Below are 27,147 nucleotides of genomic sequence, written 5' to 3' on the forward strand. Positions count from 1 at the left end.
AGATTGGACAAGGCATCTGACAACATAGAATCATAGAGTCATAGAGTCATAGAGTTATACAGCACAGAAAGAGGCCCTTCGGCCCATCGCGTCCGCACCGGCCATCAAGCCCTGTCTAATCTAATCCCATTTTCCAGCATTTGGTCCGTAGCCTTGTATGCTATGGCATTTCAAGTGCTCATCCAAATGCTTCTTGAATGTTGTGAGGGTTCCTGCCTCTACCACCCTTTCAGGCAGTGAGTTCCAGATTCCAACCACCCTCTGGGTGAAAAAGTTTTTCCTCAAATCCCCTCTAAACCTCCTGCCCCTTACCTTGAATCTATGCCCCCTTGTTATTGACCCCTCTACAAAGGGGAAAAGTTCCTTTCTATCCACCCTATCTATGCCCCTCATAATTTTGTATACCTCAATGAGGTCCCCCCTCAGCCTTCTCTGCTCCAAGGAAAACAACCCCAGCCTGTCCAGTCTTTCTTCATAGCTGAAGCGCTCCAGCCCAGGTAACATCCTGGTAAATCTCCTCTGCACCCTCTCCAAAGTAATCACATCCTTCCTATAGTGTGGCGACCAGAACTGCACACAGTACTCCAGCTGTGGCCTTACCAGCATTTTGTACAGCTCCATCATAACCTCCCTGCTCTTATATTCTATGCCTCGGCAAATGAAGGCAAGTATCCCATATGCCTTTTTAACCAACTTATCCACCTGTTCTGCTGCCTTCAGGGATCTATGTACATGCACACCAAGGTCCCTCTGATCCTCTGTCTTTCCTAGGGTCTTACCATTCATTGTGTATTCCCTTGCCTTGTTAGTTCGTCCAAAATGCATCACCTCACACTTTTCAGGGTTAAATTCCATTTGCCACTGTTCCGCTCATCTGACCAACCCATCTATATTGTCCTGTAACCTGAGGCTTCCCGCCTCGCTATTTACCACCCCACTAATTTTCGTGTCATCTGCGAACTTACTGATCATACCTTTTACATTCACATCCAAATCATTAATGTAGACCACAAACAGCAAGGGACCCAGCACCGATCCCTGCGGTACCCCACTGGACACAGGCTTCCAGTCACAAAAACAACCTTCCACCATCACCCTCTGCCTTCTGCCACTAAGCCAGTTTTGGATCCAATGTGCCAAGGCGCCCTGGATCCCATGGGCTCTTACCTTCCTGACCAGTCTCCCATGCAGGACTTTATCAAAAGCCTTACTGAAATCCATGTAAACCACATCCACTGCACTACCCTCATCCACACACCTAGTCACCCCCTCGAAAAATTCAATCAAATTGGTCAGACATGATCTTCCCTTGACAAAGCCATGCTGGCTATCTCTAATTAATCCCTGCCTCTCCAAGTGGAGACTAATTCTGTCCCTCAGAATTTTTTCCAATAATTTCCCTACCACTGATGTTTGGCTCACTGGCCTGTAATTCCCTGGTTTATCCCTACTACCCTTCTTGAATAATGGTACTACCTCAGTGGAGAGAGGTGATGGAGAGGTAGATCTGAGTGTCATCAGCGAACATGTGGAAGCTGACCCATGTCTGTGAATGATGTCAACAAGGGGCAGCATGTGGATGAGCAAGGAGAGGGAGCCAAGGACAGATTCGTGGGGGACTCTGGAGGTAATGGTGCTGAGGCAGGAAGACAAGCCATTACTGGTGATGGTCTGACTATGATTGGATAGGTAAGAGTAGGACCAAGTGAGGGCAATCTCACTGAGCTGGACAACGGAGAAAAGGTTTATCAGGAGCATGGTGTGGTCGACCGTGTCAAAGTCTGCAGAGTGGTCGAGCAGGACAAGGAGGGATAATGCGTCACAGTCATGGATTATGTCATTTACAGCTGTAGCTAGGGCCATTTCAGTGCTGTGACAGGGACAGAACCCAGTATCTCAAGTCTTTCCTCATAATTAGGGTTTCCCATCCCTGGCATCATCCTGGTAAATCTATGCTGTACACGCTCTATGGCTTTAATGTTCTCTCTAAATGGGCTACCCAAAACTGCACACAGTATAAATGTACCTTTATTTCTTTATCTCTATGCCTCTATATAAAAAACCCAAAATTCTATTGACCTTTTTCATGGCTTTATCGACCTGCACTCGCGCTTTCAGCAAATGATGTATTCAAACCCCTCGATCTCTATGTATGTCATAGACAGGTTAGCAGATGCAATTTATTGTGGTTAAGTGCTAGGTACTACATTTTGGGAGGAAAAAAAACAAGGAATGGGAGCATAGAGTTAATGAAAAGTCACCGGAGGGAATGGGTGAACAGATAGAATAAGGTAATTGCAAAATACTGCGGATGCTGGAAATCTGAAATAACAACAGAAAATGCTGGAAATACTCAGCAGGCCAGGCAGCATCCGTGGAGAGAGAAACAGAGTTAACGTTTCAGGTCTGGGGCCCTTCATCAGAACTGGAAAAAGCTGGAGATGTAACAGATATTAAGCAGGTGCAGAGACAGTGGGGGGGGGGGGGTGGTTTAGGAGGGGAGGAAGAAATAGAAAGAACATCCTGTACTTTTGTAAGAGGCAGGAAAGATAAAATACCCTGAACACCAATGAGTGGTCCTACCCTCTCTTTAACTATTCTTTTACTTTATATATGCTTAGAACAGCCCTTACAATTTCTTTTTGTTATCTGCTAATCTTTTCTCATACTCACTCCCTTTTAGCCCTTCTAATCTCCTCTTCACCTTCCTAAATCTTTCTATATTCTTTATGATTATATTTAGTATTATTAGTCCTAGCTATATCATATAGCTTCCTTCAAGTTTAAGTTTTAAATTTATTTATTTATCCATGGAATTCCATATTTTGATGCATCCTCTTTTCTATGCCAATCATCTCATATCACACTTCTGCTCTTCTTCTTAGGCAGTCCCTCAGAACCGAGGATGCCTTGCTTCCACACTAAAAATGAGTTCTCAGGTGACTGATGAGTCCAACGCGGGACCTACAGGGCTGGATTTTGCCAGCCCTGGGGAGGCGGGTTTGGAGGCGGAACTGCCGGGAAAATGGCAGAATTTGGGGGCGGGTGCCCAACCTGCCCCCAACCTGCCTCCATGCCTTCTTGCAAGGAGGTGGGTAGCCGACCTGCGCCGGGTCCCGCCTCCTCGAGGCGGGAAGGAGATTAATGCCAATTAGCTGCCTGTTAACAGGTAGTTAATAGGCAGTTTTTTGGCGAATCCCTATTTTGAGCCCTGAAGTGTGGGCTTCCTGATGGCCCCGAAACTCGCCAGGGTCAGCGAGTCGGGCCGTCGGTCTGTGGGGGTCGGAGGGACCGAGATGTGTGCAGGTGAGTAATGGGTGCATGTGTGCAGAGGTAAGTGTGAGGTGTGTGTAAAGTGTTTTAATAAGTTTTACTTACCTTTACCTCTTCCTGCAGGCTTCCTCCCTTCAGGTCCCGGGAGCCCCTCAGCTCACCGGCACAGAAAGCAGAATGGCCGCTGAACTGTCAAAAGCTGCAGTCTTCTGCTTCCTGGTCTGGAAGGCTTTCTAATTGAGTCTTGAGTAAAGACACAACTTAGAAGACAGATTGTCAGTGTTTGACAGCTTCACAGAGCTGTCAAACAATGACATTTCATCTGTCAAAAGCTCTTGACAGATGAAACGGCACTCGCTGATGTCACCTGTAACTGGCTTTCCCTTAATTGGCCTGCTAAGCCTGCTGGGCGGGCTTAACAAGGTCAATCAAGAGAAAATGGCGTGGTTTGGCCACAAGTCGATGGAGGCGGGACTAAAACCCAACAAGTGGGAGTCCCACCTCTAAAAGCTCCCCATTGACAAAATCCAGCCCACAGTCTCTGTCACAGTGGGGCAGATGGTGGTTGAAGGGGCGGGTGGGTGGGGTGCTTGGGTTGACGTGCGCTCCTTCCGCTGTTTGCGCTTGGCGAAGAGACTCGAGGTGTTCAGCACCTTCCTGGATGCTTCTCCTCCACTTTGTGTGGTCTTGGGCCAGGGATTCCCAGGTGTCGGTGGGGATGTTGCACTTTTTCAAGGAGGCTTTGAGGGTGTCCTTGAAGCGTTTCCTCTGCCCACCTGGGGCTCTCTTGCCGTGTTGGAGCTCCGAGTAGAGCGCTTGTTTTGGGTTTACAGTTTTACAGTTTATTTACAGTTTTCACACTGTAAATATGTTGACCCAATTACTAACTTTTCTACCTAGTTAATTAAGACCAAATCCCTATTTATCTCACTGAACTTCTTTTTCCAGTCCAACACCCTTCTTTTGACTCTTTGTTATCCTTTTCTATTCTTACATTGAATCTAACTATGCTGTGGTCACTATTTCCTAATTGTTCTGCTACTCTCATCAGTTATTTCCCACCTTCATTTCCTACAACTAAATCAAGGAATGCTTCTTTCCTTGTTGAAATAGAACCATACTAAACCGGAAAGCCATCCTGGATGGATTCTAAAAAGTGTTCCTCAATTTTACCATATGCAATGCATTATTCCAATCTATCTTGGGATAGTTAAAATCACCCAATATTATCATCCTGTTGTTCTTGCGTATCTCGCTGAACTGTCTGCAGATATCCCCCTCTATCAAATCTCAACTGTCTGGTGGCCTGTAATACACACCAAGAATTGTACAATTTCCCTTCCTCTTTCTTAACTCTATCCTTGTGAATTCTGTCTTAACGCAACCTCCTAGGACATCCTTGCATTGTACTGTAGCGTTGTGATAGAATCCTTCACTCACACTGCCACCCCACCCCATTTTTTCTTCTCCCTATCTCTCCTATAATTGTTATAATCAGGAATATTAAGTCCCCGGTCCTGTCCAAACTTAAACCGTGTCTCCAGCATATCTACTATATCATATTTGTCCAGAGTTATTAATGCTTCTAACTCTCCAATTTTGTTTTGAATACTTTGTGCATTCACATGCATACCACTCCATTGTGTCTTTAATTTTTTGGAACATCGACCCGTATTATTTTTTCTGGCTTTCTCATTTGCAAAAGCAGAACCTGTTTGGATAGGACTGGATGAGAAAGCAGGAGTTGGAGGATGATAAATTGTTCCAATCAGGATCAGCGATTCCAGTTTTATCCTGATCATTGTGCTTGTAGTAAATTACATAGAATTACGTAGAATTTGCAGCACAGAAACAGGCCTTTAAGCCCAACTGGTCTATGCCGGTGTTTATGCTTCACGTGAGCCTCCTCCTACCCTACTTTATCTAACCCTATCAGTATAACCTTCTATTGCTTTCTCCCTCATGTACTTATCTAGCTTCCCCTTAAATGCATATCTGCTATTCGCTTCAATGACCCTATGTGGTAGATAGTTCCATATTCTAACCACTCTCTGGGTAAAGAGGTTTCTCATGAATGCCTTATTGGATTTATTAGGGACTATCTTATATTTATGGCCACTAGTTTTGGATTCCCCTCTATCTAGTCACGAACAGTTTTATTTTGAAATTTGTTTGATTATATTCAGACTAATAATTGTCCCAATTAGAATTTATAAAACCAGGCTAAATTCAGCAGGTAGATTGTTGGAAAAGGGGTACCAAACCTTTGTACTTCTGTGTGTTTTACTGCTTACAGTGGAAATTAACTGTCTTTCCCATGTAGATGTACTCCATAGATTTTCTGCATGTATTTGACTAGGCTTTCAGATGTGTTGTAATTATTTTTGTAGGTTTGGCCAATATTCTGAATATAAGGGGAGATTTAAGAGGATACAATCGGCAGTTAATTAGCTATTTGTGTGACAGACAGCCATAGAGTAACCCCTATAATCCTCTTCTTTGTGGCTTATGTCTACCAAAGGGCTCAGTTCTCTGTAAAAGTCAGTAATGCTGCCAAAATTCTGTGAAATGTACACAAAGCTGCATTTGCTAAGTATATGAGCATGGGAATGGCCTATGAAGATAGGCAGGGCTGTGTTAGTTCTTAACATGTAAATAGTGAGATTTCATCCTTTTTACAGAGGGTCTGACCATTAAAACAACCCCTTGAGGAGCTGTCCACAAACTTTTATTACTTCATAGCTCTGGAGCATGTCTTCTTAAAACATCACAAATTTCTCTTCTTGGCTTGTATATGTTTAATATGGAGTACCTATTAGATTGGTTTTTTTTAATACAGTAATTTATTTTATAATGTCTTAAGGTAGAAACTCAAGCAGTGATGCATGTCTGATAAAGATCACTTCAGAAGCATTCCTGGTAACCAGTAAAAAGCTCGCCCTTTTCATTAACATGTTATTTTTATATTGCTACAACATTAGGATGATAGACTTTTAACTAAGAAAGCTGAGTTTGAATTCCAGTTTCAACCTGGGTCTCCTCTAGAAAGTGACCCTGGCCCAATCAACTAGAGCAGGGATATTGACTGACCGGGAAACAATCTTTTGCTGCACCAATCAAAAAATGCTTGTTCATCAGTTGGCAAAACAGGATCATTTAGAATCTATTTCTATATCTCCTGCTAAGAATCATTGCAGGAATGGGAGGGGCTAGTGAAGGGGAGGGGAGAGGAGGAAAATTTTAAAAGACCATTAATAGAATTAAGAACAAACTTTCCACAATTTGGGATTACATACAGTTGACAACTTTGCATTAGAAAACGAGTGCAGACATCAGAACTTGTAAAGGGTACACATTTGAGCATGCCATCAATATTTAGATAGAACTAAAAATAATTGAACTTATTGAAAGAAAAAGAAAGACTTACATTTATATAGCGCCTTTCACGACCACCAGATGTCTCAAAGTGCTTTACAGCCAATTAAGTACTTTGGAGTGTAGTCACTGTTGTAATGTGGGAAATTGCCCATCTTTCTCATATTTTCTGTGTAATGGAAAATGATGAAATGAAGTTTCCAAAATGGACGATGGACTTAATGTAATGAGAAAATATCAGAAAGGACACTATCCTATTTTTATTTTCCTTTTAATTCTTTCTTGCGTTTCTTTTGATTTCTACATTTCCCTTTTCAGTCCCCATTTCCCACTTCTTAAAATGTGCCAGGCTGCACAGGTCACGAGAAGTGACATGTTAGTTCATATAAAACATTTTAATCTTCTTCCCCCAAAGAACTAGGGAAGCAATAAATGCTGAAGTGTATATATCTACTCCTTTTCATCTGTAGCATGAAGATAAAGAACACAATTGGACCCACTGATGTTGACCATGCTTGAGAAGTGGAAACAATAGCAAACAGCCTCCTGCATTGCTTTGAGTGTGGCTATATACGATTGAGTCGATAGGATCAGTAAACTTCCTTAACCCAGCAGGATGAATGATGTGTTTCAACGACTTGTTTAGGAAAACAAGAGAGAAAATGTTCAGACGTTACTCGGCAAGCTTTCAACGAGGCTTTATTCTGTTGTTTATTCCACTTTGACAATAGAAGTACTTGCAACCAAGTTTTCATGAAACATTTGTTTACGGTCCACAATTTGAAAGCACAGCATTGCCTCACTCGTCCTTTTGGAAATGTTTTTGAACTTTTTTGTGTCTCCTGTGTACAGTGACTGAAGCTTTGCCCCTCTCTCTAATGCACTTTGGAAGATGAGAGCAAGAAAGCCCTGTTTGTCAGTTTTGTTCCTGAACAAATCCAGTATGGAAGAAAGTTGTAGTGGAAAACCTACGTGCAGAGTTGTTTCAGTACAAAAACTCACACCAGCCCTACTTCACCCTCCCATCACAGTGCAGTTCACCCTGGCACAGTCCTGGTGTCTGCTTGGTACAAACACAGGTCCCTAGCAGTCAATTCACCTGCATCATTTATGACCTGGAACATCAGCGTTGGGACATCCTTCACTGCACTGCTGTCCATTCTGTGCATCTTGTATGACAGGACCGCTTTGGTCCACACATGGCCTGATGCAGTTTAGACTCCGCAGACCATGGACTTTAGCCACTGTGGATACTGAGATAATGTCAGGGTTAGCCTGGCTAAAAGTAGTAGTATCTTACAGTGTTACGAATATTTGAAAGTTAGTATCAGAACTCAATAGCGTCTATGTGCAGTCTAATGTAAACAGCTGATTACAGGATGCTCTCAATCTTGTTTGTTGATGCAGAACATAATCTGCAATGAAGTCGGACACTAGTGGTGCACCATAATATTTATACAGCATGGAGCTAGATTTTTTTTTTAAACAGCTTAGGTAGGGATTATATAAAGCTGAAATGGAGTTTGAAAGGTTTTCCCTTTGTCCACTTTTTTTCTTGCAAGTTTTTGCCATTGAGCATTTGCAGAACTGCCCAACTTGTAGAGGCAGCATATTGCTGCCTGTACTCGTGTTCATGTTAAGCACTTTTCTGCAAACAGCTGAATCTTAAATCACTCGGCTGATTTTGTACTTTAAAAAAAATCGATCATTCCTCTTTCTAATTCTTCAGCTATTCCTTCCCTTTTTAATACCACACACAAGAACTCCACTTTGCTGATTAGCAAGAAGGATGGTTATTTTGCCTAGAGAATAAAACCTGCTGATAAAAATAAAACTGTGGAATTCTTGCAAAAAATGGTGCTTTTCAAAGCGTCTGGCTCAGACTGCTGAAGTGTAAAGGGTCACAGTGGCTAAAGCCTGGCAAAGCTGCTAATCTGGGCACTCCTGTGCAAGCTTATTTCAAAGTCTTACATCAACGCTCAGGCATCTCGAGGTGGAGCTACACGAGGACAAACACAGCACACAGATAACAGCTAAAGAAAACTTCTGAAAGCACAGTGATTTTTTTTTCTCTTTTTCTTCATGTGGGCATCATCTATGTAGCTATTTGGAGCAATAACTGGTTTAAGTTGAAAGATATCTGCACTACATTCCCCTTTACTGATGGTTGTCAATGCCTCTTCAAAGTCGCACTGCTTAACTACTGGGCATTGCTGAATCTTTAAAGATTAGACTTATTCCTTGATTGTAGGGTCACCAAGTTACAAAGAAGGCATGACCTCTAAAGTTTGTCAAAGTTTCACTTAGAGTTCGCACAAAGACTTGGTTTTCTGTTAATATACTGTGGAGGAATCATCTACCAAATGTGGCAGAGATTTGTATTACTTTGAGCCTGTTTTACTAAGTATTTTTTTACTATTACAGACATGATCTGGTACAACTACCTGTTAGATTTAAAGAAGATTTTTTTGTTGGGTATTGTATGACTACAAATACAATACAGAGCAGCAGGTTTAATAAAGTTTCAGAAAGTACTAAAGTGACACCCACACTATGAGGGAAAACCAAATTTGTTTTCTCTGAAGGGAATTTGTGTTTGTAAGGATGATTCCTGGGGGCTTTGTTTTCAGGCCTTGATGTGTGACCAGCAGCCTAGGCTGCCCCTCACCCCTGGCCTATTCTGCCAGTGTTCTGCCCACCCATACTGACACAGCAGGGGGAAGGGCTTCAGCGGAGGGACAATCAAAAGCTGAAGAAAAAAAGTGCTTTTCAGGGTCTGATGTGTGGGAATCAAATGAGGGGCCTTGCTCAAATCCTGTGTCCAGGCAACCATGGCAATATGCTGGGGGAATATGATTAATGCTGAAAACAAGGCAGCCTCTCTGTGTTGGTAAATCTTAACCACAGTAAGATGACGCACCAGAATTATCATAGCAAAGCTCAATTTCTGCACGTAGAAAGCAGCTGATTTGTAGGATTTTCCCCCCTTCTTAAATGGACAATGACTGTCCAGACCCAGGTTGGTGGTAAAATATGGTATCTGCCAGGGCTGCAGCTGGCCCTCCAACAGAAGATTAATAAGTCGCTGTTTCCAAGTCGACCACAACCTAGTGGGAACTATCCAGCACTACTTGAATTCTGGGTAGCAGTCTCACTGCAGGCTGGTCTGGTTTACTGCAATGTTTTGTCCGTAGCTCATAATGTGTAATAAACATCTGTGACTGGAAAAAAAACGGTCTGTAACCACAAGTGCCATGACCTGTTTACCTCCGTCAACTAGATAAAATAAGAAACAAAACACCACATGAAATTTAAAAAACATTTAAAGAAAATCTTTGCATGCAGTTTATGAGAAAATGTGGCACAATTATTTTTTAATGGCCACACAGCACTTTCTAGTCAGAGGCAGAACTTGTGCCTGTGCAGTGGCAGTGCCCTCTAGTGAAAAACATAGTAAAGCTAAAGAAGAGATCATTGTGATTCTTTTTGCACAGGGTGGCTGATATTCTTTTGAGTTCTGAGTCCACCTGCTAACTTTATTTCATTTTGGCAGATGTATGGATTTGTAACAATTCACAATAAGTACTTTAGTAATTGAACTGGTCGTACTGTGGCTGTAGTACATCGTACTGACCTGTACTTGTACTAAAAAGAGCAGAATCTGACTGTCAATAAGAAGTGACTTAAAGGAAGTGTTAGGTATAAAACAATAAAGGAAGTTGTTTAGAAATTCTAAGAGTAAGAAGTATGTATATAAGATATTAACTTTATTTTGTGTTCAGAAGTGCTTATGGTCCTGATTGCTAACTAAAATAGAACTTCATTGCAAAGCAACTGAGGACTGTGGTAAAATGTGTTCTGTATCATTTCAAACATAAATGCAGACATTGATGTTTTGTTTCTATTGAGAAAGAGCAGGATTTTTTGCATTTTAAATGCTGTTTTCTCCCTCTTTTACTCAGCACAATGTTAAGGACCTGGTGGATGATGAGGCTATAGCAACAGTAATTGTGTGAATAGCGATACCACTGCCCCTCAAAACCCTCAATGTTTATTGAGGTGCTTAATATTAATAAGGTCTGGTGTCTCACTTAACTACTGTTTAAACATCTTCAAATAAATTAAATGCCATATTTCTCAAATTAATGGTGGAGTTGGTGCTGGATAAATTTTCAAATCAAAGAATCATAGAATGTTGCAGCACAGAACCAGCCCATTTACTCCATCAAGTCTGTGCTAGAGATTTCTTCAGATGAACCATTTAATTTAATCTTTCTCCCCTACCCTTTAATATTTCCCTTTTTTCAAGCTATTTTATTCCCTTTTAAAATAATTTATTGATTCTATTTCAGCAACAGTTCATGGCAGAGAATTCCACATTCTAACTAACTTGTGTGTAAAGAATTTGTTTCTAAACTCCTTTCTAATTCTTTTTTTGTGATTATCCTAAACTTATGTCCTCTTGTTACCTTTTTACCGACCAGTGGAAATAATCTATTATTGTAAACTTCCTAATTGTCAAGATCTCCATCAGATCACCCCTTAACCTTTTCAGCTGTCGTGAAAAAAGCCCTAACATAGAATTACATAGAAATTACAGCACAGAAACAGGCCCAACCAGTCTGTGATGGGGTTTATGTCAGCCTTGGCTCATTAGTAGCACTCTCTCCCCTGATTCGGAAGGTCATGGGTTCAAGATCTACTGCAGAGACTTGAGCACATAATCTAGGCTGACACTTCAGTGCAGTACTGAGGGAGTGCTACACTGTCTTCTCGACGAGATGTTACACAGAGGCCTCATCTGCCTTCTCAGGTGGATGTAAAAGATCCCATGGCACTATTCAAAGAAAAACAGGGAAGTTCTCCTGGCATCCTGGCCAACATTTATCTTGCATGCTGTCAATCTACTTCATTTTTCAGTTTGGTAGAGCTGGAAAATCATTTGCCCCAGACTAATTGGCAAGTGGGGCTTCCTAGCCCTGACTAAAATACCGATCAAATCAAATGTCTGGTTTTTCCACTCTATTTATGCACATTTATGTAATATATGGTCATTTTTTAAAAAGCTGTACGCTTCCTCCTATGTTGGATTCCTCACATCTAAGAACAATGTGGAGCTGCAGCCTTGGGTTGTTTGTCACAATTTTGCAAATACAACAGTAAAGAAAAAAAAATCAGATAAGATCTTTGGCTTGTCAGAATCCTTAAACCACAATGAATTAATGATTTTCCCATGCTATTTTGTCCAAAGATGGCAGCATGTTTTTCTTAAATGCTGGGTATGTTTGGCAGCGTACTGCTGTAATGTGTTGGCACTTCAATGAGCTGTGACACAAAATGATGGGTTGAGGTTTTACTCCTGTGATTTTCCTGCACAGTCAGTCCCTGCTATATGTGTGGCATCGAGAGAGACAGTAGGTAGAAGATATGCAGGGAAATTCAGTGAACAAGCCACTCGCGCTGTTGTCAAGCACTTCCCTGGAGGCTGGCTCAAGAATTCTATTGGCAGAACCTGGGAGTAGGTTAGCTGCCAGCTCTCTCTGTTTGGGAATGGTATGGAGCACCAGGGTGGCCTAGAAGGAGATGGGAAAAATAAACACAGGAGCAAAAACAAAGCAAAATTCATGTGTTAAGTTTATCAGCTGTTTATTTAATCTTTAGTCCAGATGATTATGAACCAGCTATGCAAAACCTTTATATTTATTTATTTTAAGCAAAAATTGACAACAGTTAACTCCAAGACTGACATCAGCAAGTCTGTCTGTTTACGTGAGTGCCCAGCCACGCACTTATGCTGTGGCTAATGCTAATTAGATGCTATCACTACTAAAATGAGCCTGGGTTGTCCCAGATGCGGCATCCTGTCCAAAGCTGGTGAAAGGGAGGCACAGGACTCGCCAGTAATTATATTCTTGTGTCAAAACCTGCATATTTTCTTGAAATACTGTCTCAGTTTTATGTGAGTGGCATATGCAATATTTGGTTTGTATGGATGTAGTGCTACCTATACAATTAGCTCAATTCTACCTGAAGATCTTGTCTGGTCTGGCTTTCTTGTAAAATGCCTGACTCCTTTCAAGCGGAAGTCAGTTATAAGGGAGCCATGTTCACGTTGGCTTATTTGTAAAGTATCTAACTCCTTTCAGATGAGTGGCATTTGTAAGGGGGCCAAGTGGCAGCAAGCTCCCTAGTGTGGAAGTATATGTTAATAGGATGTGAGTTTTTCCTATTGCATTCAAGCAGACTTAATAAGGATTCATTAACATTTTTAAAGCCAGTCCCTTATGCCCCAACATATGAATATGGTAGCTATATTAATGGAAAAGACCAGGGATGTTTGCACCAGTAAGGTTTGCATTTCAGAAATACTGAACTGTAGGAATTGATTTTTTTGGACCATTTTGATTTTTCACGAAGGTGATTTTGCCCTGCAAGGTACTGTACATTCAAACTTCGAAATTATTTTCAAGTCCACAGCTCTCTTCCACCAGTTCGGATAAACTTATGCAAAGGCAATCTGATACTCAATATTTTCAAAATACTTGTGGGCCCACATGATCCCTTCTCATGGTGCTTTCATTATGCCGGTTGAGACCAGGTGTAACAGTGGGTGTCAGGTGGTGGGGGGTGGGGGGGGGTGGTGGGTGCTGGTGGTGAGGAGGTAGAGGAAAAAAGAGCTGAATAGGAAAGTCGGTCTAACATAACATTTAAAACAATTATTTAATATCGCACAACTCAGCCCTAGTGTGCATGATACAAAGGTGGATGTGTTGTGCAAATATAGATGACTTTAGATACAAGTATACAGGTGAATGGGACAAGTGCCGTTAGTTATACTTGTGTTATATGATTTGTTTATCTTGCTTTCCTCACGAGAAACCGTCATGCCTGAACAAGAGTGTGAATGATAATAGAAAATAATTGGCCCAGATTTTCCTGCAACAGCAAGATCAGCGACGCACACCGTACATTTCACCGTCTGGCGCGCCGGTCTCGCTGTCGATAACTTCCTCCATAGTTTCCTGCATTTCTAATTAGAACAAAGCACGTATCGCATGGCAGTGAATCAGAAGCGGCGAGGACAATTTTTTCCAGCGATTCAAAATTAATTCGAAACTGGGTGGCAATTTAAAGACATTGAAGACTGGCTTTATGCGAAGCCAAAGAATGGCACTCATCCAAAGTGCTATTCCCACCAGGCCGATCTCTTCTCAGTGGATGAGTAAATAAATCCAAACGTCGGCATTGCTTCTATTTAGACCACTTTGTTCTGTGTGGAATTTGAGTATGGAGATTCCACGGGTGCGCTGAGCCTGTTTTTTAGCCACAGATGCAATGCTTCCGGACCAACTACTGTTGTTAAAGCTGATGATTGGGTAAGCCAATACAATGGTTTGCTAGTTGACACTATAATCATGCAAGTATTGGAGATGTGTTTAAATGAACCAATCCAGGAGCAATAAATCACACCGCTGCTAGGCCACCAGCGCCATTATTATTAAGTCTAAATGGCAGCGGCGAGAAAACTGCCATTAATCTAGCGAAATTGCATTTGCCATTGATTTTAATGGGGGGACGGAGTTATGATAATTACCTTCTAACTATTTTCGGCGATGGTAACACAGAGTAGCACAAAAGTCCCAGGAAAATATGGCGCGGCATAAGTAATGGCGTAAGTCATTTATTCTATCATTTCCTCTTCCTTTTGCACTGCTCAAGAGTCTTTATGACGTTGCTGCACCATTACAATGGCGCAAGTCCCCAGGAAAATCTGGGCCAATAGTTTGAGGCTGCCGCTGTAAACTATGATATAAGCAATATTCTTGTACTGGTTTCTTTTTCTCCCTGGCCAGACTATCTGTTTCAAAGGCTTCAGGCAGATTCTCTGATTTGAGCAAGGCAGTTGGATGAATGTGTAGATTATAACAAGCAGCTAACTCAAAAATGGCCAGAGATTCCTGAACTGTAGAGCTCAGCTACTCACCACCTTTACCAGCTGATCTAACAAGTAAGCTGCACATTTGTTTTGAACAAATTAAATTTATTGTAAATGATGTGCCTTACCCCATAAGCCTTAGAAGAGCAACCCCTACTGTACCTGTGTGAATTTTCCAGTACCAGTCACTCTTGGCTGGTTGGAGGAAGGCTACGAATTTATTGCCAGATTGTGGGCAGTATTGTGCGGAGGACTCTTATGCAACAGGAAGTAGATTGAAACTGCCCAACTTAGTTTCATTTAGGGAGTCTTATAGCAAACATAAAGAAGAGACTTTAATCCAATTAGTCTGGGATGGAATCAAACCCAAGCCCAAGAGGTGAAAGGCCAATGTTTAATCCATTGCTCCACACAATCACTCCACCTTTTGTTTTTATTTGTGGGAGCAGTTGTTTTTTTCCTCTGATACGTGATCAAATTGGAAGTTCCCAAGAATGATTACACCAAGCAATTTTTACAGTATCCTTGATCAGTAGTATATAGCACCTCAGTTTTGCAGTATTTCAAAACTGGAAACACTTTCAGTACTCCATGTTATTACTGATACTGTAGGAATCGACAGATCCCTAACTGAAGTACTGAGGTCGAGTCAGTCCGATAATAAAACGAAGTTTAATGTAAACTAGAGAACAAACAATGGCATGTAGGAGAAACAATCAACAGGTCTTTTCTTAATGCTGGCTTCACGAGGTCTGAACTGGGAACCTCCCAGTCTGACGTCATGACATCATCACATTTCCCGCCGTTCGGGATGTCACGTGACCCACGTGATGACGTCATCGCGCTGGTTCTGGGACTTACCCAGAACGGGTTATTTACATACAGTAAACCAACCTAGGTGTTGTAACACTCTGTTAAAGGCAGTTATACAGTTATACAGGAGTCCCTTGGTGGCTTTGCCACATGCGCCCCCCCAGAAGTGTCTTTAACCTCAAAAGTCAATCGCAGAGGAGGTCGGACAAGCCTGTTCGAACGACTCCGATATTCCCGGAGAGGAATGGGCTGGGTAGACGATGAGCTGGTCTGCGGAACAGTCTGGTCAGGCGTGGCAGCCACGGGCGGCCGCTCACGACGCGGTGGTTGCGCTGCCTCGACCAGTCACTCGAGGTCCAGGTGTGCGGCCTTAAGGCGGTCCACGGAAATGTGGTCAGGCTTGCCCCCGACGTCCACTAAAAACTCTTGGCGCCCGCCTGCAGTACCTGGAAAGGGCCTGTATATGGAGGCGTGAGAGGACTACGGAGGGCGTCATGCCTGACAAAAACGAATTTAGCCCGCATAAGCTCCGGTGGAACGTGTGACGTGGGCAACCCGTGATGTGGCGTCGGAATGGGCCGAAAAGATTGAGCTGCGTCCCGGTGAGCCTCCAGTTGTTCGGCCGCCGACCAAGGACGCGTTGGTGACGGAAGAAACTCGCCAGGCACCCGGAGCGGTTGGCCATAAACCAGTTCGGCGGCCGATGCCTGCAGGTCCTCTTTAGGCGCTGTGCATAACCCAAGCATCACCCAAGGCAGCTTGTCCATCCATGCGGTCCCCTGGAGGCTAGCCCGCAGTGACGCCTTCAAGGACCGATGAAAACGCTCACATAATCCATTGGCCTGCGGATGGTAAGCCGTGGTCCGATGGAGCTTGGTGCCCAAACCCAAGGCTAGGACGTTCCACAAAGCAGACGAGAATTGCGGCCCGCGATCCGACGAAATATCAGACGGAACGCCGAAACGTGCAACCCAGGATGAAAGAAAAGCCCGGGCAACATCCGCGGAGGTGGTGGACGTCAAAGGAATGGCCTCCGGCCACCTGGTGGTACGGTCGACTATAGTCAAAAGATGTGTAAAACCTTGTGACGGCGGTAGTGAGCCAACGAGGTCGACATGGACGTGATCGAAACGCCGCTCCGGTAATTCGAAAACGGCGACGGGAGCTTTGACGTGCCGCTGCACCTTAGCCCGCTGGCACACGACGCAGGTGTTGGCCCAGTCACGGACATCTTTTCGCATTCCTCTCCAGACGAACTTGGACGCCAGTAATTTTTGTGAAGCCCTCACGCCAGGGTGCGCAAGCCCGTGAATGGCATCGAAAACGTTCCTACGCCAGGACAGCGGAACGATCAGGTGGGGGTCCCTCAAGGAGACGTCGCAAAGCAGGGAGGTGCCAGCCGAGTGGAAAAGCACATCCACTGGCTGAAGGCAGGAGGAGTCGGTGCGGAAAGCTTGCGTTTCCGGATCGGCCGCTTGGTCAGCAGCCATGAGTGAATAATCGAGTCCCAGCTGGGCAGCCTGGACAGCCGCACGCGAGAGGCAATCGGCGACCACGTTGTCCTTGCCGGCCACGTGCCGGATGTCGGTGGTGAACTCGGAAATAAAGGTGAGCTGTCGTTGCTGTTGAGCTGACCACGGCTCAGCCGTCTTGGCCATGGCAAATGTCAGGGGCTTGTGATCCACAAACGCGGTGAATAGAAAATGAAAATGGCGGATGGCCAGAAACAACGCCAACAACTCCCTGTCGAACGTGCTGTAGCTACGCTCGTTATGACGCAATTGGCGACTAAAAAACGCCAGCGGTTGCCACGTCCCGTCGACCCATTGCTCCTGCATGGCGCCTATAGCGTAGTCTGAAGCGTCAGTCGTAAGCGCGATGGTGGCGCCAGGCAGCGGGTGCGCCAACATCATTGCGTTTGCGAGAGCATCCTTCGTGTCCACAAAGGCGCAATCCATCTCCGGTGTCCAGGCCACAGGTTCCTTCCCCGGCTTCCCTCTGAGTGCCTCGTAGAGCGGCCGCATCAGCTGCGCGGCCCGGGGAATGAACCGATGGTAAAAATTTACCATACCAAGGAACTCCTGGAGCGCTTTAACGGATTGCGGGCGCGGGAAAGCAGCAATGGCTGCCACATTCGACCGAAGCGGCAGTGCTCCTGCCGCAGTGATGCGGTGGCCCAAAAAGTCGATCTGCCGCAGTCCGAATTGACATTTGTTCGGGTTAATTATGAGGCCATGCTGATGGAGGCGGTGAAAAAGGAGGCGCAGGTGTTTGAGATGTTCCTCTTTCAAAGTACTGGCGACCAGGATGTCATCGAGATACACAGACAGAAACTTGAGATCCCGCAGCACCGAATCCATAAGGCGCCGCATTTTTGAGTCCGAATGGCATTCGGAGGAATTCGAAAAGCCCGAAAGGGGTAATGACCGCCGTCTTCTGGATGTCCTGGGGGTGGACGGGCACTTGATGGTACCCCCGGACGAGGTCGATTTTGGAAAAAAACGAATTGCCAGCCAAATGTGCGGAGAAATCTTGGATGTACGGTATAGGGTACCAGTCGGGAGTTGTGACCTCATTGAGGCGCCGATAATCGCTGCAGGGCCGCCAACCACCGCCGGGCTTAGGAACGATATGAAGCGGCGAAGACCAGGGACTATCTGACCGGTGAACGATTCCCAGTCGCTCCATGGTGGCGAACTCCGCCTTCGCGGCCTCGAGTTTACTGGGCTCCAGCCGTCGAGCCCGGGCATAAACCGGGGGGCCGGTCGTTGCGATGTGGTGTTCTACACCATGTTTAGCAATCGTCGCCGAGAAGGTGGGCCGAGTGAGATCTGGAAATTCCCCGAGAAGGCGGGTGAAGTCGTCGGGCGCCAGCACGGTGCAGGAACCCGTGTGAGGTGCGCCTGAACCCTGAAAACATGGGATGGCGGCGTGAATCAGACGGCGATTTCGTAAATCAACCAATAAGCCATTGGTACAGAAGAAGTCAGCACCGAGGATTGCCTGTGCGATTTTGGCGGTTATAAACTCCCATTGTTGCCCACCAAAACACACCTGGATCCGCCGCTTCCCGAACGTACGAATAGCACTGCCGTTGTCGGCCTGGAGTGGAGAACCGCGCCTCCCTGCTCTGACGTCGAGGAGCGAAGCGGGGAGGATGCTGCACTGAGCGCCCGTGTCGCACAAAAACCGCCAGCCCGAAATGGAGTCGGTGATATACAATAACTTCCCGGAATCTCCAACCACCATCGTAGACGCGAAACCAACCTCAGGGTCGTTCTTCTGTTCACGCAGTCGGTGCTGTTGCTTTCTCGGTGCATTTGGCACGAAACTACATGGAGGACGGCACCATCTGGCTTTTGGACCGAAATGGGCGTGGTAGTAGCAGATACCGGATGGTGGAGGCGCTGAGGCGGGGTTCTTCGGGGCGGGACGCTTCGAGGTGGCGCAGTTCTGCTGCATCACCGCATAAATGGTGTCGGCTTCGGCCGCGAGCGCTACACCGTCCGTAGCCTCCAACCTGGCGAGGGCTGCTTGCACCTGCTCGGGGAGCTGGCTCAGGAACAGTTCCCGAAACAGAAAACACTGCAGCTCAGAACCGAGGAGCGTGAGCATCTGGCTCATCAACTCAGATGGCTTGGCGTTGCCTAACCCGGGCAGTGTGAGTAAACGTCGCGCGCGCTCCGCTTTCGTGAGGCCGAAAACCTGCATTAGTCGCGCCTTAATCATATCATACTTGTTATCTACGGGCGGGGTCTCCAGCGGACTGATGATCCTCGAAGCCGTTGAGCTGTCCAGTGCGGAGACCACGTAAACGTAACGGGTCTGATCCAGCACGGTGTTCCGAAGCTGGAACTGAGCCTCCGCTTGGACGAACCAGGAGGCCGCCTGTTGTTCCCGAAATTGAGGGCGCTTCAAGGTCGCTGCGTTAACATCCATCGTTTTGTTCTGAGCGTCCTCCGCAAAAATCGTCCGCGAAGCTTCGGGGTCACCAATGTAGGAATCGACAGATCCCTAACTGAAGTACTGAGGTCGAGTCAGTCCGATAATAAAACAAAGTTTAATGTAAACTAGAGAACAAACAATGGCATGCAAGAGAAACAATCAACAGGTCTTTTCTTAATGCTGGCTTCACGAGGTCTGAACTGGGAACCTCCCAGTCTGACGGCATGACGTCATCACGTTTCCCGCTGTTCGGGACGTCACGTGACCCACGTGATGACGTCATCGCGCTGGTTCTGGGACTTACCCAGAACGGGCTATTTACATACAGTAAACCAACCTAGGTGTTGTAGCACTCTGTTAAAGGCAGTTATACAGGAGTCCCTTGGTGGCTTTGCCACAATACCTTTATTTTGGAATGCGAATAAGAATATTACATCTTCAGTAAGTTTAAGAACTTCTCAGCTTGGGGCTAGATCTATTTCGCTGCAAGAATGGAAGTTGTCAGTTCTGGCAAGGAGCGCAGCTTGTGTTGGTGGAACAGTTCATGAAGCTCATTTCCCAGCCAGGCCCAAGCTAAAGTAACCTCATTCAAAAGCAGCCTTGTAACTCAATCGCCAAAACGTTACCAGCAGTGCTTGCAGAGGCCCTTGTAGTACTTGACATCATCTTTTGGACAGATTATAGGGTCCTCTGAAGCAGTCATTGGAAACAGGTTCACTGTACAGGGCAAAGACAGCCCTAGAAGAAAATTAGCGCATTTATCTGTCAGCACCAAGCTAGACTTTCAACATAGCCAGTTAGTTACAGAGCCCAGTTTTTCTTTCTGCGGGGAAGTGAAACTGATACACCTGAGCAAAGAGGTGTCATTTGTAAACAGGAAATTTACATGCAGAAAGTGGAGAAACCAAATTAAGTTATAGTTTCAGCCTCCCTGTGACCACCGTCCATCGAGGAAAGTTAGCTTCTTTATTTTAAAAGTTTCAGCTTGAAAGATCTCCGAGGAGAAGAGTAATTTTATTCTGCAGTAAACACCACCCCCGCCCACCCCCCTCCACCGCCCACCGCAAACCTGCTGCTAACTCGACCCAGATCACTTAGAGTCTCATTGCATGGGGAACAGTTCTCGTCTATCAGTCGCCAAGGAGGCAGACAGGACAGGGGAACAACAAGTCATTTGTACCTGTTGAGGAGGACACTCCTGGGAAACAAACAGATGAGCCACCTTCTGAATAAAATCCATTCTCTAAACCAAACCCTGTGGTAAATAGAACTTCATGAGAAACACACAGGCGAGGTTCCCAAGCAGCTGCAGGAAATATTATCGACTTCCAGTTTAACCCTTTCATTCCAACTATACATAGAGTGGTGATATCAAGACAGTGATTGAATTTCAACATATACCTTAGATAGAAACTTAACCCTTTGAACTTCAAATAATTTGTATGATGGCAGAAGTTCTTTTTTAATATGTAGAACATTTATTAATTCATCATATTTTGGAAAGGAAATTGAAAAGAAATAGAAATAGAAAATATCTTTTTCTATTGTGCTGAGATGCTGCTGCACTCTCTGAATGACTAATCAGCAATAATTGTGGAAGCATTTGTATTTATACAGGACACCTGTGGCATCATATATTGGTGCTCTAACACTTTATCATGGTGTTATAGGACTGTACCCTCTTAATTTCGCACACAGCTAGTGTTTGACTCAACGATATCGTCTGAGGCAACATCCAGACAAGTTCCTTTAGAGTGATGGAGAGTAAATTTGAGGTAGCCAACAAGACCAGCATTGGCAGAGGCTAGAATTATATTTCATGCTCCTAGTCAGGGAATTATGTGCGCACCACATACCATTTCCCAGTGAATACCATAAAAGAGAGAAAGAAAATTAATTTGAAAAATTGGAGGGGATGTTGATGATCAGTCTGTAAATTTTGTGTTGGATGGAGGACAATTGCCAGTTGGCCGTACGACATGGATCCCAAAGGTAATTGTCACTTAAGTTTGTTTCGTGCAGTTGATTCCATCTTGCCAGTCGTTCTGGAGGGAGTGCCATTTGGAAGTAACAACAACAAAAATTTGCATTTATTTATTGCTTTAAAGTCAGAAAACGTCCCAAGGCGCTTCACAGGAACGTTATCAAACAAAATTTGACACCAAGCCACATGAGACATTAGGACAGGTGATCAAATCTTGGGCAAAGAGGTAGGTTTGAAGGAGGAGAGACAGCTGGAGAGGCGGAGAAGTTTAGGGAGGGAATTCCAGAGCTTAGGGCCTAGGCAGCTGAAAGCACGGTTGCCAACGCTGGAGAAATTCAAACCAGGCATGCACAAGAGGCTAGAATTGGAGGAGCGCAGAGATCTTGGAGGGATAGAGGGGTGGAGAAGGTTATAGGGAGGGGCGACGCCATGGAAGGATTTGAAAACAAGGTTGAGAATTTTAAAACTGAGGTGTTGCTGGACCGGGAGCCAATGTAGGTTAGCGAGTACAGGGGTGAACGGGATTGGTGCAAAACTTAGGATACAGGTAAGGAAAACCCAAGATCATTTGATTGGGCTAGATATGAATTGCTAACACATGAATGGGTTAACACTTGCACAAAGATAGCGGACACAGCAATGTTGTTCGGGCATGTTACTTATTTTCATGTAAACTTTGTCGATCGGTAGTTCTACTCTCATATGTTTACATCGCTGGAGGATTCAAATTTAACCACAAAATGTTAAATTAACAGTCAGGAGCTCACTTCTAAAGTGAATCCATTTCATACTCAAAGTGAGAATCATTAACATTCTGTTATTCATGAAGACGTTGGTTGCATTATATTTTTTCTAAATCCAATTTTCATTTATCTCAGAGGGTGAAAAGGTTATTCTAAAATTTGAACAGGCAAGAATGGCAATGATGATTATTCTGATTTGTAAACCAGCAATCAAAAATTGGTGTTGAACTCCCTAATTATAAGGTTAATTTTCTCATTTAATCATGATACAATGGCCTTAAAATACATGCAAGTTTTTTAAAATATATATAAACTATATATATCACCTGGCAACAGTAATCAACTATATATTTGGCCTGCTATCATTTTAATTTTAAAGGACCAAAATCAGCTAAATTTGTGAGAACGTTCCTTTCAGTCAGTTCACAGAAACTGAGCATATGACATATTCAATGGTTCAATAAGGAGTGTCAGGAGCAGCACCAGGCGTACCTAAAAATGAGGCGCCAACCTGGGGAAGCTGCAAATCAGGATTACATGCATGCTAAAAAGCGGAAGCAGCATGCTATAGAAAGAGCTAAGCGATCCCACAATCAACAGATCAGATCAAAGCTCTGCAGTCCTGCCACATCCAGTCATGAATGGAGGTGGACAATTAAACAACTAAGGGGAGGAGGAGGCTCCATGAATATCCCCATCCTCAATGATGGCGGAGCCTAGCACATGAGTGCAAAAGAGAAAGCTGATGCGTTTGCAACCATCTTCATCCAGAAGTGCCGAGTGGATGATCCATAGCGGCCTCCTCCTGAGGTCCCCACCACCACAGAAGCCAGTCTTCAGCCAATTCGATTCACTCCACGTGTTATCAAGAAATGACTGAGCACACTGGATATAGCAAAGGCTGTGGGCCCCAACAACATCATGGCTGTCATGCTGAAGACTTGTGCTCCAGAACTAGCCGTGCCTCTAGCCAAGTTGTTCCAGTACAGCTATAACCCTGGCATCTATCCCACAATGTGGAAAACTGCCTGGGTATGTCCTGTCCACAAAAAGCAGGACAAATCCAATCTAGTCAATTACCACCCCATCAGTCTACTCTCAATCATCAGCAAATTGATGGGAGGTGTCATCGACAGTGCTATCAAGCAGCACTTACTCACCAACAACCTGCTCACTGATGCCCAGTTTGGGTTCCGCCAGGACCACTTGGCTCCAGACCTCATTACAGCCTTGGTCCATACATGGACAAAAGAGCTGAATTCCAGAGGTGAGGTGAGAGTGACTGCCCTTGACATCAAGACAGCATTTGACTGAGTGTGGCATCAAGGAGCCTTAGTAAAACTGAAGTCAATGGGAATCGGGGGGGAAAACTCTCCACTGGCTGGAGTCATATTTAGCACAAAGGAAGATAGTTGTGGTGGTTGGAGGTCAATCATCACAGCCCCAGGACATTGCTGCAGGAGTTCCTCAGGGCAGTGTCCTGGCCCCAACCATCTTCAGCTGTTTCATCAATGGCCTTCCCTCCATCATAAGGTCAGAAGTGGGGATGTTCGCTGATGACTGCACAGTGTTCAGTGCCATTTGCAACTCCTCAGATAATGAAGCAGTCCATGCCCGCATACAGCAAGACTTGGACGACATTCAGGCTTGGGCTGATAAGTGGCAGGCAACATTCGCACCACACAAGAGCCAGGCAATGACTATCTCCAACAAGCAAGCTTCTAATCACCACCCCTTGACATTGAATGGCATTACCATCGCCGAATCCCCCACCATCAATATCCTGGGGGGTCACCATTGATCAGAAACTTAACTGGACCAGCCACATAAATACTGTGGCAACAAGAGCAGGTCAGAGGCTGTGTATTCTACAGCGAGTGTCTCACCTCCTTACTCCCCAAAGCCTTTCTACCATCTACAAGGCACAAGTCAGGAGTGTGATGGAATACACTCCACTTGCCTGGATGAGTGCAGCTCCAACACCATTCAAAAAGCTCGACACCATTCAAGACAAAGCAGCCCGCTTGATTGGCACCCCATCCACTACCTTAAACATTCACTCCCTCCACCACTGGCGCACTGTGGCTGCAATGTGTACCATCTACAAGATGCACTGTAGCAACTCGCCAAGGCTTCTTCGGCAGCATCTCCCAAACCCGTGACCTCTACCACCTAGAAGGACAAGGGCAGCAGGCGCAGGGGAACATCCCCACCTCCAAGTTCCCCTCCAAGTCACACACCATCCTGACTTGGAAGTATATCGCCGTGCCTTCATCGTCACTGGGTCAAACTCCTGGAACTCCCTCCCTAACAGCACTGTGGGAGTACCTTCACCACACGGACTGCAGCAGTTCAAGAAGGTGGCTCACCACCACCATCGGCTCACCACAACCGTCTCAAGGGCAACTAGGGATGGGCAATAAATGCTGGCCTTAAGGTGACGCCAACATCCCATGAACGAATAATAAAAGAAAATTAACATCCTCATGTAAATATTGGAGGTGATATGTATATTTTACAAAATAGTTTGTTGCAAATCTCTATTTTACCCTTCAATATTGTTGATGCTATTACACCTGTTCCTGTAATATGTATGAGCATTCAGAGATTTTTGGGCATCAGCGTTGGACATATTAAAGGCCTAGAAATCTGGTTGTTCAGCGCCTATATTTCAGGCACCTAAAAGCCCCCTATATCCTCCAATATGGCAGGCAGAAAGTGCATGCTCATTACAAGCTGGAAGTGCGCCGCCCGCCATATTGGTAAAGGTCAATAAAGTGGCGTGCAATGCCCACGCCTGAAACAGGCATTAGGCCCTATGCATATTCAAATAAGGATTCAGGAAAACTAGGTCTACATGCAACCTTAAAGGGGCCGCTGCAGGCCGCAACTAACAAGTTAAGATTTCAAAACATATTCACCTGAATGTGGAGCTGAGAGGACCTCCTGCGCAGTCAGCTCGCCGGCTATTCAATAGGGAAAACCGCGTATGTGCGGTATTTTGAAAAAAAAATTAACTCTGCAGTCCTCCAATTTTGGCCTCTTATGCATCCCCGATTTTCTTCGCTCCACCATCAGTGGCTGTGCCATCAGCTGCCTAGGCTCTAAGCTCTGGAATTCCCGCCCTAAATCTCTCTGCCTCTACTTTTTTCTCCTTTTAAGACACTCCTTAAAATCTATTTCATTGACCAAGCTTTCGGTCACCTGTTTTATTATCTCTTTATGTGACTCAGTCTCAAATTTTGTTTGACAACACTTCTGTGAAGTGCCTTGGGACATTATAATACGTTAAAGGCGCTGTATAAATGGAAGTTGTTGTTGTTTAATGTATTGTCTAAGATTCTTTGTAATGGGGAAGTGGAATAGCTCAGTGCTGTTTTCAGCACTGAGGCTTGGGTTCAAATGTAGTTTAGTCAAATTTTTTGTGAGCTGTAAGAGTCCTATGTGAACCTAATTTAAGCAATGCTAAACCAGTTCCTGGGGAACACAAAGCTGCACAGAATTCCAAATTCAGTAGAAGTCAGCACTAAACTGATGCTCTCGCTTATACTTATAATACAAGCCAGAAGGATGGTTGGTGTTTCGGTGTAGTGTTGGGCAGAGCTTTATTCTATGTAAGACTATGCTGTGTCTGCTAAGAGTGAAAACGTGATGTCTGCACTGATATCTTCTCTTGATGAGCATCAAAAATATACATTTGTAAAAGAATAGGTGGATGTCTGTATTGTATGGGTCTTTCAGCTGTACAAAGGCACATGTAATACATTTGTCTAAATAGCAGATGTACTTACTCATGTCCCTTTGTGCAGTTAAAATTACTGTGTAATAGGTCAGTTTCTCCTGTATCAATGACCATAGAAATTTATTTTTATATGTAACTTTATGGGTGATTTTAACCCTATCTGCCCAATTCCCTGTATTGGGTTATTTGCAAGTCAAAGAAACTTCTTTACCCAGAGAATGGTGAGAATGTGGAACTCGCTACCACAGGGAGTGGTTGAAGCGAATAGTATAGATGCATTTAAGAGGAGGCTAGACAAGCACATGAGAGAGAAGGGAATAGAGGCAACTCCATGTTTGAATCTCTCCAATCCGGTTTCCGCCCTTGCCACAGTACCGAAGCGGCTCTCATCAAAGTCACAAATGACATCCGTTGTGACTGTGACAAAGGTAAACTCTCCCTCCTCATCCTTCTTGACTTGTCTGCAGCCTTTGACACGGTTGACCACTCCATCCTTCTCCAATGCCTCTCCACCATCGTACTGTTGGGTGGGGCTGCACTCGCCTGGTTCCATTCTTATCTATGTAATCATAGCCAGAGAATCACTTGCAATGGCTTATATTTCTGCTCCCACATCGTTACCTCTGGTGTCCCCCAAAGATCTATCCTTGGCCCCCTCCTATTTCTCATCTACACCCTTGGTGACATCATCTGAAAACACAGCCCCAGTTTCCACACGTACGCTGATGACACCCAGTTCTACCTCACCACCACTTCTCTCGACCCCTCCACGGTCTCTAAATTGTCAGACTGCTTGTCCAACATCCAGTCCTGGATGAGCAAAAATTTTCTCCAATTAAATATTGGGAAGACTGAAGCCTTTGTTTTTGGTCACGCCACAAATTCCGTTCCCTAGCCATTGACTCCATCCCTCTCCCTAACATCTGTCTGAGGCTGAACCACACTGTTCGCAACCTTGGTGTCATATTTGACCCTGAAATGAGCTTCCGCCTACATATCCACGGCATAATTAAGACCGCCTATTTCCACCTCTGTAACATCACCCATCTCCACCCTTGCTTCACCTCATCCGCTGCTGAAACCCTCATCCATGCCATTGTTACCTCTAGACTTGACTATTCTAATGCACTCCTGGCTGGCCTCCCACAGTCTGCCGCCCGTGTCCTAACTCACACCAAGTCCCGTTCATCCATCACCCCTGTGCTCGCTGACCTACATTGGCTCCCGGTTAAGCAACGCCTCGATTTCAAAATTCTCATCCTTGTTTTCAAATCCCTCCATGGTCTCTGTAATCTCCTCCAGCCCCACAACCCCCTGAGATATCTGCACTCCTCTA

At 44.9% G+C, this 27,147-nt stretch overlaps 1 long non-coding RNA gene across 1 annotated transcript in view; it reads right to left on the reverse strand.

The window, feature by feature from the left end:
* LOC147115675 (uncharacterized) overlaps window positions 1–27,147 on the reverse strand; it is a 165,892-nt gene that overhangs the window by 7,719 nt on the left and 131,026 nt on the right. The window contains exons 4-5 of the long non-coding RNA XR_015078662.1: window positions 7,748–7,901; window positions 6,701–6,817 (exon numbers count right to left, since the gene is read on the reverse strand). This is a non-coding gene — a long non-coding RNA (uncharacterized LOC147115675). The remainder of the gene's footprint in view (window positions 1–6,700; window positions 6,818–7,747; window positions 7,902–27,147) is intronic.

The sequence above is a fragment of the Somniosus microcephalus genome, chromosome 6, assembly GCF_052327205.1.
Source record: "Somniosus microcephalus isolate GS21.2 chromosome 6, FLI_Smic_1.0, whole genome shotgun sequence".
Classification (NCBI taxonomy): domain Eukaryota; kingdom Metazoa; phylum Chordata; class Chondrichthyes; order Squaliformes; family Somniosidae; genus Somniosus; species Somniosus microcephalus.